Here is a 17,770-nt window from a genome sequence, read left to right as displayed (position 1 = left end):
TTGTCCATTTCTTCCAGGTTGTCCATTTTATTGGCATAGAGTTTCTTGTAGTAGTCTCTTAGGATGCTTTGTATTTCTGTGGTGTCCATTGTAACTTCTCCTTTTTCATTCTAATTTGATTGATTTAAGTGCTCTCCCTCTTTTTCTTGATGAGTCTGACTAAAGGTTTATCAACTTTATCTTCTCAAAGAACCAGGTTTTAGTTTTATTGATCTTTGTTATTGTTTTCTTTGTTTCTATTTCATTTATTTCTGCGCTGATTTTTATGATTTCTTTCCTTCTACTAACTTTGGTTTTTTTAAAAAATTTATTTAATTTATTTAATTTTATTTTTGGCTGCATTGGGTCTTTGTTGCTGCATGCACACAGGCTTTCTCTAGTTGTGGTGAGCGGGGGCTACTGTTCCTTGTGGTGCACGGGCTTCTCATTGTGGTGGCTTCTCTTGTTGCGGAGCACAGGCTCTAGGCGCGCGGGCTTCAGTAGTTGTGGCACACAGGCTCAGTAGTTGTGGCGCACGGGCTTAGTTGCTCCACGGCACGTGGGATCTTCCTGCACCAGGGTTTGAACCTGTGTCCCCTGCATTGGCAGGCGGATTCTTAACCACTGAACCACCAGGGAAGCCCTAACTTTGGGTTTTGTTTGTTCTTCTTTCTCTAGTTCTTTTAGGTGTAAGGTTAGATTGTTTATTTGAAATTTTTCTTGTTTCTTGAGGTAGGCTTTTATTGCTATAAACTTCCCTCTTAGAACTGCTTTTGCTGCATCCCATAGGTTTTGGATTATCATGTTTTCATTGTCATTTGTCACTAGGTATTTTTTGATTTCCTGTTTGATTTCTTCAGTGATCTCTTGGCTATTTAGTAACTTATTGTTTAGCCTCCATGTGTTTGTGTTTTTTACATTTTTTTCCATGTAATTGATTTCTAATCTCATAGCACTGTCGTCAGAAAAGATGCTTGATAGGATTTCAATTTTCTTAAATTTACCAAGGCTTGATTTGTGACCCAAGATGTGATCTATCCTTGAGAATGTTCCATGAGCACTTGAGATGAAAGTGTAATCTGCTGTTTTTGGATGGAATGTCCTATAAATATCAGTTAAATCTATCTGGTCTATTGTGTCATTTAAATCTTGTGTTTCCTTATTAATTTTCTGTCTGGATGATCCATCCATTGGTGTAAGTGAGGTGTTAAAATCCCCCACTATTATTGTGTTACTGTTGATTTCCTCTTTTATAGCTGTTAGCATTTGCCTTATGTATTGAGGTGCTCCTATGTTGGGTGCATATATATTTATAACTGTTATATCTTCTTCTTGGATTGATCCCTTGATAATTATGTAGTGTCCTTACTTGTCTCTTGTAACATTCTCTAAAGTCTATTTTATCTGATATATGTATTGCTACTTCAGCTTTCTTTTGATTTCCATTTGCCTCGTGTATCTTTTTCCATCCCCTCACTTTCAGTTTGTATGTGTCCATAGTGGGTCTCTTGTAGACAGCATATATACGGATCTTTTTTTTTTGTTTCCATTCAGTGAGCCTGTGTCTTTTGGTTGGAGCATTTAATCCATTCACATTTAAGGTAATTATTGATATGCATGTTCCTATTACCATTTTCTTAATTGTTTTGGGTTTGTTTTTGTAGTTCCTTTTTTTCTCTTGTGTTTCCCACTTAGAGAAGTTCCTTTAACATGTGTTGTAGAGCTGGTTTGGTGGTGCTGCATTCTCTTAGCTTTTGCTTGTCTGTAAAGCTTTTGATTTCTCCGTCGAATCTGAATGAGATCCTTGCCGGGTAGAGTAATCTTGGTTGTAGGTTCTTCCCTTTCATCACTTTAAATATATCATGCCAGTCCCTTCTGGCTTTGTAGAGTTTCTGCTGAGAAAGCAGCTGTTAACCTTATGGGAGTTCCCTTCTATGTTGTGTGTCATTTTTCCCTTGTTGCTTCAATAATTTTTCTTTGTCTTTAATTTTTGTCAATTTGATTACTATGTGTCTTGGCATATTTCTCCTTGAGTTTACCCTGCCTGGGACTCTCTGTGCTTCCTGGACTTGGGTGGCTATTTCCTTTCTCATGTTAGGGAAGTTTTCGACTATAATCTCTTCAAATATTTTCTTGGGTACTTCCTCTCTCTCTTCTCCTCCTGGGACCCCTATAATGTGAATGTTGTTGCATTTAATGTTGTCCCAGAGGTCTCTTAGGCTGTCTTCATTTCTTTTCATTCTTTTTTCTTTATTCTGCTCCATGGCTGTGAATTCACCATTCTGTTTTTCAGGTCATTTATCTGTTCTTCTGCCTCAGTTATTCTGCTGTTGATTCCTTCTAGTGTGTTTTTCATTTCAGTTATTGTATTGTTCATCTCTGTTTGTTTGTTCTTTAATTCTTCTAGGTCTTTGTTAAACATTTATTGCATCTTCTCGATCTTTGCCTCCATTCTTTTTCCGAGGTCCTGGATAATCTTCACTATCATTATTCTGAATTCTTTTTCTGGGAGGTTGCCTATCTCCACTTCATTCAGTTGTTTTTCTGGGGTTTTATCTTGCTCCTTCATCTGGTACATAGCCTTCTGCCTTTTCATCTTGTCTATCTTTCTGTGAATGTGGTTTTTGTTCCACAGGCTGCAGGATTGTAGTTCTTCTTGCTTCTTCTGTCTGCCCTCTGGTGGATGAGGCTATCTAAGAGGCTTGAGCAAGTTTCCTGATGGGAGGGACTGGTGGTGGGTAGAACTGGCTGTTGCTCTGGTGGGCAGAGCTCAGTAAAACTTTAATCTGCTTGTCTCTGGATGGGTGGGCCTGAGTTCCCTCTCTGTTGGTTGTTTGGTCTGAGGCGACCCAGCACTGGAGCCTACCCAGCTCTTTGGTGGGCCTAATGGTGGACTCTGGGAGAGCTCATGCCAAGGAGTGCTTCCCAGAACTTCTGCTGCCAGTGACCTTGTCCCTGTGGTGAGCCACAGCCACCCCCCACCTCTGCAGGAGACCCTCCAACACTAGCAGGTAGGTCTGGCTCAGTCTCCTATGGGGTCACTGCTCCTTCCCCTGGGTCCCGATGCACACACTACTTTGTGTGTGCACTCCTAGAGTGGAGTCTCTGTTTCCCCCAGTCCTGTTGAAGTCCTGCAATCAAATCCTGCTAGCCTTCAAAGTCTGATTCTCTAGGAATTCCTCCTCCCATTGCTGGACCCCCAGGTTGGGAAGCCTGACGTGGGGCTCAGTACCTTCAACCCAGTGGGTGGACTTCTGTGGTATAAGTGTTCTCCAGTTTGTGAGTCACCCACCCAGTGGTTATGGGATTTGATTTTATTGTGATTGTGCCCCTCCTACTGTCTCATTGTGGCTTCTCCTTTGTCTTTGAATGTGGGATATCTTTTTTGGTGATTTCCAGTGTCTTTCTGTCAATGATTTTTCAGCAGTTAGTTGTGTTTCCGGTGCTCTTGCAAGAGGGAGTGAGAGGTAAATTCATAGTGAAAATATTTTCTATATGTTAGTGGAAAGAATGAAAATAAATAAACTAATTATTAAAGTGAAGAATCATGAGAAAATTTTAAATAGCAATGTAAGGGAAATATAAAGAAAAAATTAAGTAAATAAAAAATAAAAGAAATATATATTAAGCGATGAGTAATTCCAAGAGTTGATTTTTCTCAAAGGTATGAAATATCTACTAAAATAATATTTTCTGGTGAGTCTAATCAATTCAGAAAGAGATTGCAGAAACTATATTTGGAAGTGGAACAGACATAACTAATCAGAAAAAAATTAAAACTTTTTTTGAGTCTTGTCTAATAGTGTTTTCAAAAGCATGTGTTATGATTAGAAAAAATGTTTAAAAAAATAAATTCTAGATGAGTGGAAGAGTGTAATTTAATTCTGGAAAAATATAAATTACCAAAATTGATTTAAGGAAAAAAGCAAAATCTAGAAAAAAAAGTAGTAAAAGTGTTTTAAATTATATTGTCTAAACAATTTCCAGATTCTCTCTGGGTTAGAAAGTTCATTAAAAACACATTCAATTGTCTTAAGAAAGGATAACAAGACAAAAGGAAAGACAGAATATCACAGAAGTTAGAAGATTAAATTGCTTATTCCTGTGCTAGAAAATTTGAGACCTCTGATGAAATGAATCTTCTTTTTTACCTTTACAGAGAATAATGAGAGAAAGCTCCTTTCCAAAAAAATTATCCATAATTTTCTTGACAAAGGCTTAATGCACAAAATAATCTCCATCAAATTATTGTATATTTTGATTTGTGCTCTGGTCATGATGGAGTAACAGAGAATAGATTTATCTTCCTATTAGGAAGGGTATCCAAAGCAGATCATGCCAATCTCCTTGTGTTGAGGAAAAAGAGATTGGATTTCAGTGAGGCTGAGGTGACCAGAATTTTAAGGGCAGATTTTCAGAGAAGGAGCCGTTCTTGACATTTTAGGAAAAAAGAATACCAAATATATATAGATTCTTCCAGACACTTGAAAAGTATGAAACATCCTCTAGCTCTTTTGATGAGCTCAACATAACTTGCAGAACAAAACTTACAGGAACATTACTGACTAATGTCTCTTCCACTCATTTGACTCATGAATACTGATGCAACAATTCTAACTAAAATACCAACAAACTGAATCCAGCAACATATAATTTTATAGCATGTAAAAGGTTGGCTATACAATATTCTTTCAGGGATGCAAAGTTTGTTCAATAGTAAACATACCCTACAGTATTCCTTATAGTCCTCCTGTGAACAAAGTGATGGAGAAAAATATCATAGCTGCTGAAATAGCTACAGAAGAGCTTTTGATATTAGACATTTAGTCATGACAAAACTTTTATAACATTAAGAATAGAAGGGAACATCATTAATATGATAAACCCCAACCCCTGACGCCAGCACCATACTTAATGGTGAAATGTTGATAGCTTTCACTTTGGGAGTGAAATGAGGCAGGGATATTTGCTATTACCATTTATCTTCAATATTGTACTGGAGGATTAGGAAAATACTGTTCAATAAAATATAAAAAACTCTAAAAAATGTATAATTTTGACTGTATTAAATGTAAAAGCTTACATTCCTTAAAATAACCCTTTAAGAAAGTGAATATTAAGCCAAATAACAAAAGATATTTGTGACCCATTTAACTATAAATGGCCCAGATTTCTAAGTAATTCATAAAAACCAATAAGGAAAAAAATATCTGGTAGAAGATTGGGCAAAAAATTTGAACAGGCATGTTGTATAAGAAAATATCCACATTATGCAATTATTATACAACAGAATATGTGGTGCTATTTTACTAATAGTAATTGGGAAGCATAAAATAAAACCACAGTGAGATCCCATTAGACCCCATCAGAATGGCTAAAATTTTAAAACTCCAGAAAATGCCAGGCTATTTTGTTTTGCCAAAAAAGTGAAACAATAGGAACTTTCATACAGCTTTGGTGGAAGTGTAAACTGGTGCAACCATTTTGGAAAGCAGTTTGTCTTAACAATTAAATTGAAGATGTGCATTCCTTATTACCCATAAATTCTATGCTTAGGAACTTATCCAGCAGAGGTATATGCAGATTTTCCCTAGAAGACACATACACAAATCTTTACAGTAACATTACTCATAATAGCCCCAAGCTGGAAATAATTCGAATGTCTATTATAGAGTGGACACATGAATTGTGGTTTATAATTACAATGGAATACTATTCAGGAAAATGAATAAACTTAAGCTATAGGCAAAAACATAGAATAAAACAGATGTATAATATACTGTTGAAAGAATCCAGAATCAGAAAATATGTACTATTCAAATCCATTTATATAAGTTTCAAAAATAGGTTAATTAAACCGTTGTGTTTAGAGATGCATCCCTACAAGTGTACAGAAAAGGAAAAAAAGGAATATGGGAGAGAGTGTGAGAGAGAGTGTGTACTGGGGGTTTCTGAAAGTCACTGGCAATGTTCTATTTCTTCATCTGTTTTCACGGGGGGGTATTTTATAATAATTCAATAAACAAAATGTATCTTACGCACTTTTTTGTATGTCATAATACACAACAAAACGTTTAAAATAATAAAATTGACACAATTTCTGGTCTTGTTGACTGTAAATCAAATGAGGAACTCTGAATTTACAAAGTTAAAATTAAGCTGAATGCCACAAAGTAGAACAAGTCAACTAATTAATTTACTCATTTTCCTTTGCATTAGAATTGTTTTTTTTTTTTTTTTTATCATAACCAGTGCTGGATTTTTATACAAACACCCATATTTTCTCCTCCCTAGTTTTACAAATATCGTTGGGAGTTTGTTTTACAAGTAGTTTTGTACTGCTTTGTTTTTGAGGACGTTTGTAATAAGTGGACATAAATGGATTTAAGCAGACATGGCCTGCAAAACACTCACTTTTCTGGCTTTTGTTCCACAAAACCCTGAGCTATTGAAGCAATTTTGCTAGGTGTTTCAGATAGAGACAGTGCTTTTATAAAGAAACTAGAGAATAGGGAGAGAATCTCCGTGTCAACAGAGTGTGTAAAGTTCGTGTGTCCTGTGATTAAAGAGATTCACTTTTTGCACCTTTTTTCCCCCAAGTAGAAGAGAATTGAAGCCCCAAGAATAATAGAGACTTCACTTTCTGCTGCTCCAATGGGAATGGGCTTAGACTTACATTTATGTTAACTGAATAATGATTATCTTTATGTATTTAGTGATGGGCACAAACAGAAGCCTCTAAAGTATGCTTTAATTTTTAACTTGGTTGGTGATTACATGAATGTTTGCTATGTAAAATCTCTACTGCCATGTGTTTTGGACCCTGCTTTTTCTTGGTTTAGCCTGTGGGCTCTTGAAAATCGAGTCAAATGCAAGGATTAAGTGCTGATGCTGTGTGAGGTGCAGTTCTAGCAAATGAGAGTGAGGGCAAAGGGAAGTGAGGCAGGGAAGGCTAGATAGGTGCCGTGCAAGGCGATATAGTATAGTGCTAGCCCTGTTTCATGCTGTACTGCAACAGATACAGCTGGCTGCTTGGTGGGAGGCCTGCTGTGCCTTACAGGTCATCTCCTCCAGGCAGGGTCAGCAGAGAAACTGGCTCAGAGTAAAACCTTGGGGAAGAAGGAGAGGGAGTTTATATGACTGACTTGTTTTTGTCTCCTGTCCCTATTGGTCAAAGTTCACCACATGAGGTATCAATTCCCTTGTTCTTCTAGGTTGCATTATTTGGCCCCTTTGGCAGCCACTTGGGAAACCAGATATTATTCTCATTGGTTTCACGTGGGTTCAAAAATTCTTTGGAGAGCCAGGTTCTCCTAGACTATGATTGTTCATGTGATTGTGGTTGAGTTGGAATGCCAAGAGAGCAGCTGCTGTGAAGCAAATAGGGAAAGATCCAGGGGGCAGGAGAGGCCAAGAGGATATTTGAGAAGAACATATTTTAAAATAAAAAAGTAAAGTCATACATATTTTGTATATACTTTCTCTTACACATAAAAACTTACTTGAAATAAATTGTCTCTAGCACTCATCGCCTTAAAATGCGTTCTTGCATGCTGATAAAAGAATGTCATCTTCTTGATTTCTGTGCTAAGAAAAGTAAATTTTATTTCTGAGACAGAAAACAAATCAGTTTGTAGCTTCGTATTGGTAGAGACAGAAATTAGTCCATAATCATCTCTTTGTGATAGTGTCTTAAAATTTATGTTTGGTTTCAAAAGGATTGTATCATTTATTATTATTACTGTATAAACTGTTTTTGATATATTAAGTGCAAATTTCCATTCATACTGCAAGTTACTTATTTTCAGTCATGATGGTTCAATATTGTGGTTCAAAGTACTTTTGAGAATAATTTCCTTATTTCCCATGATGTTAGTTTTAGTTTTTATTAATGGGGAAAATTATAATGTCAAAAACTCTTTCTTTGGATTTAATGATGGTTGTAAATAAATTTTTAATTTTAGAAATCATACCACCAACCACAGAATTTTAAAAAGGAGTAGCGTATGACAGACCCTTGACTCTCTTGCTCTTTATCCCACTCGGTAAAAGCACTGGTCAAATTCAACTCTGCACACTCTATGCCCATACTATAATCAAAAAACAAACAAAACAAAACAAAATGTGCTTACCGATCTCACTTTAAATTTATAATCTCTAAACTAAGAGGATTCTTCATGCTGCCCATTGATCAAAATACATTTTCCTGGTTGATTTTCTCTTTTGCACACCACTTCTTTTCTCCCCATTTCTTTATACTTGCAACATGTCTTCTTATCCTTATTATCAGCTCATAACTTAATTTCTTTCCTCTTTGCAAAAATGGAAGCAATCAGAATAAGATTTCCAAGAGATCCGACCCCATCTACCCAGGTATCTATTGCTGAGTTCCTGGGGACAACATTGTCTCATGTTATTATGAAGGAACCTTCCATATTCTGCACTGAGGGTGGCTCTGGTTTTGTGCCCTTATCCTATTTTCCCTTACTCGCTCAAGGATAATAATCCAGGAATTCTTTCATCTCCCTCCTGCATCATCAGTTTTTCCCTTTTCTTAGATTATTCAGAACATCATCCAGGTAGGATTTTTTTTTTTTACCACCATCATGAAATGATTTCCTCTTGACTCCCTATCTCCTTCCAGCTCTCACATCATTTTTCATTTCCCCTTTTAAAATAAAAGCACCCTCTAAAAGACTCACCCTTTCTTGTATTCTCCTCTCATTCTCCCTTGAATTCACTGCAATCAGGTTTCCTCCTATACTATACCAGTGCACTAAACCTGCACTTTATCAAGATCAGCAGTGACCACCAATTGCCAATGATCATTTCTCACGCCTCATCTTGATTTACAGGTAGCATTTATCATAGTTGATCACTATGTCCATCTTGAAACACTTTCTTCACTTGACTTCCAACGCCACACTTGCCTAGTTCTCCTTTTACAGTTGTAGCCACTTGTTCTCATTGTCTTTTGCTGGTTCCTGTTCATCTACTCTATCTTCACATATTGGAGTGTCCCAGGGTAGAGTAGTTGGACATCTTGTCTTTTCTAGTCACACTTACTACCTAAGTGATCTACTCCACTCACGTGGCTTTACATATTATCTAAATGTTGATGACTCCCAAGCGCTGGATTCCAGAAATGCTTATGCAACTGTCTTCTACGTTATCCCCACTACCACACACGGTCAAAGTTTTCAACATTTTTTGTCAACATTCTTGTAATATGCTTCGGATGGTCTCTCTGCTTCTGCCCTTACCCCATCCTATCTCCTTTTAACACTGCAGACAGAGTGATCCTGTTAAAATGTAGATTTTCTTAAAATCCTTACACTGCTTTTTTTTTTTTTTTAACATCTTTATTGGAGTATAATTGCTTTACAATGGTGTGTTAGTTTCTGCTTTATAACAAAGTGAATCAGTTATACATATACATATGCTCCCATATCTCTTCCCTCTTGCATCTCCCTCCCTCCCACCCTCCCTATCCCACACCTCTAGGTGGTCACAAAGCACAGAGCTCATCTACCTGTGCTATGTGGTTGCTTCCCACTAGCTATCTATTTTACGTTAGGTAGTGTATATATGTCCATGCCACTCTTTCTCTTTGTCACATCTTACCCTTTCCCCTCCCCATAGCCTCAAGTCCATTCTCTAGTAGGTCTGTGTCTTTATTCCCATCTTGCCACTAGCTTCTTCATGACCTCTTTTTTTTTCTCCTTAGATTCCATATATATGTATTAGCATACTGTATTTGTTTTTCTCTTTCTGACTTACTTCACTCTGTATGACAGACTCTAACTCCATCCACCTCACTACAAATAACTCCATTTCGTTTCTTTTTATGGCTGAGTAATATTCCATTGTATATATGTGCCACATCTTCTTTATCCATTCATCCGATGATGGACACTTAGGTTGCTTCCATGTCCTGGCTATTGTAAATAGAGCTGCAATGAACATTTTGGTACATGACTCTTTTTGAATTATGGTTTTCTCAGGGTGTATGCCCAGTAGTGGGATTGCTGGGTCGTATGGTAGTTCTAATTTTAGTTTTTTAAGGAACCTACATACTAAAAATATGGAACACTTCACGAATTTGCATGTCATCCTTGTGCAGGGGCCATGCTAATCTTTTCTGTATCGTTCCAATTTTAGTATATGTGCTGCCGAAGTGAGCACCTTACACTGCTTTTTATCTCAGAGTAAATGCCAAGGCCTTAATATGACCTTCGAGGTCTGACAAGATCTAGCCCTGTGTTATCCTTCTAACTGCATTTTCTACTCTTCTGTTGACTCTCCTCAGCTACTCTGAATTTTGTGCAGTTCCTTGAATACACCAGGTACTTTTGTACCCAGAGCCTTTTACTTGCTGTTCCCTCTGCTTATAGGGTCTTCCCCCATATAACAACAAATTACAAATTACAAATCTAGCCAAGTATAAAAATATGATACATTTTATCAAGTTGTGTTTATTTTCTAATGCAAGGATGGTTTTCCATCATGAAACATATTAATGTAATTCACATAATTAATGTAAGTAATGTAAACATTAAAATGAAACCCACAGAATATCATTAGATGCAAAGAAAGTATTCAATAAAACTCAGTATCCATTCATAAGAATTCTTAGAAAATGATAAATATATACAAAAACTACAACAAATATCGTATTTTATGATGAAACATTGAAAACATTTCCCCAAAAAATAAGAACATGGTCGAAGATAGCCACTATAATTTCTTTTCCATTTTTACCTTGCAATTCAAGGCAGGACAATAGTAAAAGAAAAGAGAATGCAAGTATATAAGAATAACAAAAGGTAAAACAAAATATTCATTTGCCAAAATATGATTATCTTTACAGAAAACAAGACTCTTAAGAAAAATGATTAGAATTTTATGAGATTTAGTAATGTTTGATTCAAAAATCAATATATAAAAAGCAATTTTTATTTCTACACATTTGTAAAATACAATTAGAAAACACAATTTGAAAAGGTAAATAATTTACAATAGCTATAATAATGTGCAGTGTTTAAGAATAAATATAGCCAAAGATACACAGGAATTTCATACATAAAATAGTAAACTTTTAAGGATATTTAAGAAAAAACAAATAAATAGTGATACTTTCCAAGTACATGGATTCAAAGACTAAATACTTTAAACATGTTAATTCTCCCCAAATAGACCTACTGATTCAGTGAAATTTTATATAAAATTTCAAACAAAATTTTAGTTGTTATGTGTATGTCTGTGTTTGTGTGTCCATGTGGAAAAGAACACATTTATCCAAGTTTCTTTTATGTAATAACAAACTGAAGATTTATAAAAATGTTGTAATACTTAAACAATATGTAGTACATACACAGCAGTAGACAAGTTGATTAATGCAAGAGGTTAGTGATCTTAAAGGAAGACCAAGCAAATATAGAACTTGAACTCGGTCAGGAGGTCTATTAGAAGTTCAGTGAGGAAAAGGTTGAGTTTTCAATCATCAAAACAAAATAAATAGATAATAAGACAGAAAATGGATCACTAACTCATGCCATATCCAAAAAAGAAAAGAAATAATTCCAGTTAGGTTCAATGTGAAAAATACAACTGTAAACTTTTAAAAGAAGATAACCAAAGACAATATTTTCTTGCCTTTTGGGTAAGAATGGATTTATTACAGACAGAGGTACAAAATACAAAGAAAAAGATTGATAAATTCTCTACCATTAAAATGAAGAACTTCTGGTCATTAGGATATACCGTAATGGCAGTGAAATAGTAAGTCATGGAATGGCAGAGAGTATTTGTGACAAATATTCAAAACAGTCTCAGTATAATAATTTGACTTCTTTAATACCAGGTGCACATTGGTGACTCTGGGGGAAATAAGCCAACAGAGGTTTCCTCATGAGGTCTCTAACATTGCCTCTGACCTCTCCTCCCACCCCTCAATTTTAAATTTTCAAAAAATTCCAATACTCTTAAATTTAACTGAAGAAATTTTAGAAATTGAGTGCTAAAGAGGGAGAAGGAGGGGCAGAGAGAACTCAGCTGAGATAGCATAAACTACCTCCACTTGATAGGGTAAGACTGTTCGTTTTCTGGAAATACAAGGTTATATTTCATAGTGCCATTTTAACATTATTATTAATGAATTAATGTTTTAAACCAAAGCAAAACACATCTGTGGTTGGAGGAGGCAATGTTACTTAATGGGAAATATCATATTCTTTGGAGTCAGCCAGATACAGGGTTTAGCTTCTCTCTCGAGCATTAATGAGCAGCTAGCAAGAACAGATGATTTAACTTCTTGAAGAGGGTTATTCTAATAGGCTCAGTTTCCTCATTGGCTCCATGGACTAGATATTACCTACCTTGTAGGACTGGAATGGGGTTTAAATGACTCAGTAATTATAAAGACCATTCACAGAACCTGACACTTTGTAAGCACTAAGTAAGTGAAACCATAATAATTCTGTTTAATTTTATTTTCTGAATTTGAAGGATTTAAAATAGCAGCAATTTGCAACTCCTAAATGAACACCAATTCTGGCAAGGATTATCAATTAGTGTAAAGACTATTAGGTTTGATAGGGATTGGATATTTGAAGGACACCAAAGTAAAACCACAGAGATAACTTTCTAGTCCCAAGGGAGAGAAGTAGCTATACTTGAAGGAATCTATCATGACCTAAATTCTGTGGTTAGTCTTAGTGTCATGAATGATGAGTCATCCAGATGTCTCCTGATGTGTTGATGTGCACTGCGTCACCTATGGTGTGTTCTGAAGCCACCAACTATTTAGAACCAAATTCAAGAGAAAAGAATAAGCTAAGTTACTCCGTGGCACATCTAGAAGGTGAAGTATTCTTCAGTATAACTGGCAAAGTCTCCTCAACAAGTCAATACTGTGAAGGAAAATAACAACAGAAGGGGCAAGTGTGTTAGATTTAAAAAGAAGAGATTCAAGGACTGTCAAAAAACAAACAAACAAACAAACAAACAAAAAAACAGAAGCCAACGTGTGTTCTGGTTTAGACAAACCAACTGTAATGAGTATTTCTGGGTCAGTTGGGGAAATTAGAATATGGACTATATATTAAGTAACATGAAAATTTATTGATAAGGAAACATAGAGGTTACCTAACTGAAAAAAAATGTGGGGTGTGTGTATTTGTGTGTGAGATACCAAAATATCTTGGACGCTTTACACTGAGATCTAGTCTAAAGAGTGTGTGTAGCAATCTATGGATGGTAGAAATATGGCATTTTTATTTTCTTGGTATTATTTATCTGAATTTCCTTACTTTCTACAATGCACGCAGACTGCATTTAGACAACGTAAAGATGTTGCCTTTGTAATTAAGCAAATTTTGAGATATTTTTTGAGATAAATATCATTTTAACAGATGTATTAAGTGACTTCATTGGCAGTGCATTTATATTGCATAAGTTAAGAATCATTTAAATTGAATACATAGGCTTGGGTGAGCGTGAGGGCATTTATGTACTGCCTTTTTCCTAGTTGGGTGCTTACTGCCCCTAAAGCTTCAGCCTTTGTCAGTTACTTGGATCCCATCTTGGCCATCACCAGAGTACAGCTAAGTATACAGTAGAGAAAGAAATAAGCATCATTGTTTACTAATGAAATTATAATTTTACTAAGATTTCTCTAGAGAACATATTTAGTCTGGCATTTAAATAATTAAACTCAAACAGCACTGTAAATTGTTTTTATGTAAATAATCTAACAATGAATCGTATTTTTCCATAAAGTAATTACCAGGAATTGGTAACATGTCTAACTTGATGATTCTTCAGAATGTATTTGTTAAAAGGTTGCTCTTAGAAAATCCCAAAGCAACCTCATATTTATAATGTTGTGAATTATACTTTCCTACATTTTACTCTTCTCCTTTGAACTATTTATTTTCTATCTTGTTAAAATGCAGCATCCCTAAACTTTGCATGCATTTCTTGCAATTTTCAATTATTTTCTATGAGCAGTTGGTAAACATTCCAATTTTTTAAATGAAATTGTCATTGAAGAGCAGGTATAGAGTTCCCGTATGGGGTACTCTTGTAGTTTTGATTTGCATTTCCCTGATGTTAAGCCTCTTTTCATATACCTGTTGGCCATTTTGGTGTCTTCTTTGGAGAAATGTCTATTCAATTTTTTTACCCATATTTTTATATCAGGTTATTTGTGTATTTTGCTATTAAAGTCTAGGAGTTTCTTATTTATTTTAGATATTAACCTCTTATCAGAAGTATGGTTTGCAAATCTTTTCTCCTTTTCCATAGGTCTTTCCTTTGTTATGCAGAAAATGTAGATATATTTGAAAGAAACTTTCAAATATATGCAAAAGGTTTAAAATGCAAAAGGTTTAAAAAAGTGTTTATTGCTTGGTTATCATTATTACTTGTGTTTTACATGACTGTTTCAGAATATTGATCAAGCCTCACCCACTCCACTTTTTAACAGATAAGGTCCTTGTCATCTGTCCTTTTCATCTTTCTTGCTCTGTTCTCTAAGACAGTTGTTCTCAAACTTGAACATGCATCATCACCTGGAGAGCCTGTTAAAACCTGGATTGCTGAGTCTCATCCCCAGAGTTTCTGATTCAATAGAGAGGTGGGGCCCAAGAAATTATGGTTTTTCAGTTTTTCACATGATGCTAATGGTGCCCATCCGAAGCCCATACTTTGAGAACCACTGCTCAGAGGAAAAAAAAAAAAAAAAATCAAAATTCATTTACCCAAACCAGTAGAACCCAGCTCATGGCTTACCTCTTCATGGTTTCATTCTCTCATCCAAAATGACATCTTTCAACCTCCAAGTTCTTAACTATCAGAACCCTTGATCTCATGGTTAATGCCACCTCCCTGACACATCAGCCATGAACGGAACTCCCTATCATAAAACACCTCTCCCAGTCACTCAGAAGTGTCAAATTCAGCTCTTCTGCGAATTTTCTTGTGTCTCTTTTTCCCACAACTGTTGAAACTTGCTTTCTGCCTTGGGAATTATGACATTACTCATCCCAGCCTTTTCTGGCTAAAATCAAGCTTCTCTCAGCAGACCAAAGTTGAGTCCTTCCCACCGTGTACAATGCTAAGCGGTCAGCTGCCTCAGTGCTCCTGCCAGCATTTTGGACTCCCTCGTGGGCCCTCCCCATCTCCAGCCTTCTACTTGCAGACTGCAGACTGCTCCCAGAGAAAGTCCTGGGACTTCATGCAGCTGGTGCCCTGCTTGAGCCTGCTCTACAGCCTCAACATGGCCAGGTCCACCCGCTCAGCACTCCTTTTATTTACCCCTCATTGGTTCCCTGGATTATTCTCTGTAACTTTTCAGGACTTGTTTTCTTTCTTTAAGACCTCAATCCTATCAGACCTCTCAACTTTAATTTGATCGATCGATCGATCTATCTATCTATCTTTTATTCTTCTCTCAAGTCTCAAAGAAAGATATATCCTCTCTCAAAAGTTTTCTGATGTTTCAAGCAGATGTCTGATGTCCCTTGGCTTTTTTTTTAAAAATTAATTAATTAATTTATTTATTTATTTTTGGCTGCATTGGGTCTTCATTGCTGCGCGCAGGCTTTCTCTAGTTGTGGCGAGTGGGGGCTACTCTTCGTTGCAGTGCGTGGGCTTCTCATTGTGGTGGCTTCTCTTGTTGCAGAGCACAGGCTCTAGGCACGAGGGCTTCAGTAGTTGTGGCACACGGGCTCAGTAGTTGTGACTTGCGGGCCCTAGAGCGCAGGCTCAGTAGTTGTGGCGCACGGGCTTAGTTGCTCCGCGGCATGTGGGATCTTCCCGGACCAGGGATCGAACCCATGTACCCTGCATTGGCAGGCAGATTCTCAACCACTGCGCCACCAGGGAAGCCCTGTCCCTCGGCTTTTATCTCTTCACACTTTTAAAGGAACTTTTTTGATTCTTCTCTTTACTGCCTTTCCCTTTAATTTTTCCTGCCCTCTCCTAATCGTCCCCCTTCCCAAACTCGGAAGTCTTTCCTTCTGCTTTGAAAGCTGCCTTAATCTTCTTTATAAAAGTGAAATTTTTACTGCATCCTGGTTCTCCTTCCTAATATCATTCCATTTATGCTATCAATTGCGTTCTTTGAATGAATGGTCTTATTCAATTTAATTCATGAATTCCCTCACTAACATCTTTCCTCCTAACTTTTTGGTAATTTGAATAGGGGTCCAATCACTCCATGAAAACACTTTCTCTGAAGTTAGTCATGGCAAACTCCATCTCTCCTCTCTTCCTGTCCCATCTGCACTGAATACCTGTTCTCAGCATTGATTCTCCTTGATTTCTCTGCTGTAATTGTATCTATTTACTTTTCCATTCTTTTAAACAATACTATTTTTTTGACATCTGAGATACTTTATTCTCTTGTTTCCAGATCTCTGGACCTTTCATGGTTTCACTTTTCTTCTCCTAACCTTAACAGTTCTTCTCTCCACCAACTTCCCAGCCCAAACTGGCTTTGGCTTCCACCTTCCATTACTCTTTGGAGTATATAACCATCTTGTCTAGACTTTCGACCCTGAAATTCTCACCTTTGGTCCCAATCCCTAACAATTCTAGGTACTTATTGAACTTTTCCTTTGAAAATGTAAAAACTTTGTCTTTTCCCATCAAAAAATTCCCCTTTTATCTTCTCTCCCTTTGTATTTATTTTTAAAATTTCTTTATTTGGAGCAGCACCATTTACAGTGTCTATATCTTGAGTGGTTTCTTTTACTTTTTGCTGACCTGTACCTTCTGATCTCAGGTGGCTGTGAGGTGGCCGCAGCCTGCGGAGGCTTGAAGCAGGATCTCAGTTCCCTGACCAGGGATTGAAGCCAGGCCGTGGCAGTGAGAGCCCTGAATCCTAGCCACTAGACCATGAGGGCCAGTGGCTGGTGACAAGGCCTTGGCTCATCTGCTCTGGAGAAAGGAATTTCAGCAGAGAGACAAAAAGTAGTGAAACAAGTGAAGAGTTTATTAGGAGGGAAAAAAGTAACATGTAGATAGACCCACGGGCAGGCTCAGAGAAAGAGTTGTGCGTTTGGGGTAGTTTAAATCACTTATATGGGGGCAGTTCTTCCAGGTTTCCACTGGCCAATCATCTTGCTTTGTCTGGCTCTGAGTCCATATTTGGTCTGACTCAGGGCCCTCCCCTGTGTGCATGTGCACCTTCTAGTCAAGATGGATTCCAGCACAAGGGTCTCTGGGAAGTTGACAGAATATATTATGGTCTGGCGCTCCCTCCCTTCCCTGAGCCCTGAGGAACCTTTCTGTGCATGTGTAGTTTGGGAGGTCTCCTTGACCTCAAGAATGAGAAATATGTGGTCTCTAACTTTTATCTAAGCAGGACTCAGCTCCTCCTTGCTCCTGCCACCACCTTTATCTTGGGGTATCTGTCTGCAGGGAATGGATTCCAGCTGCTCAGCCTGGGGTCCATTTATCTCCTGCCTCACTTCCACAGGCTACTGGTCACTGGGCTCATTTAGTGCTTTGGCATTTCTAAATCTTTCTTTCCTTTCCAACGTTACTATCTACGCTTTCAGGAACTTATGTTCGGTTTTCTTTAATGGTCACCTTACAAGAAACACAATGCATCTTTGGTTCAAATAGCAGTTTAAATTTCTTGTCATGCTGCTTGTATCATGTCATTGAGTTCTGAAAATGTGTACTGACTCTTTGTTTCTCCTGGTAATCAGGTCCATCAGCCTTTGGTCAAAGCACATATTAACTGGCCCCCCAAGTGTCCTGCTTCCCCCTTACACCCCCC

Source organism: Balaenoptera borealis (assembly GCF_965194805.1).
Source record: "Balaenoptera borealis genome assembly, chromosome: 18".
NCBI lineage: Eukaryota > Metazoa > Chordata > Mammalia > Artiodactyla > Balaenopteridae > Balaenoptera > Balaenoptera borealis.
Note: the sequence above shows the minus strand (reverse complement) of the source record.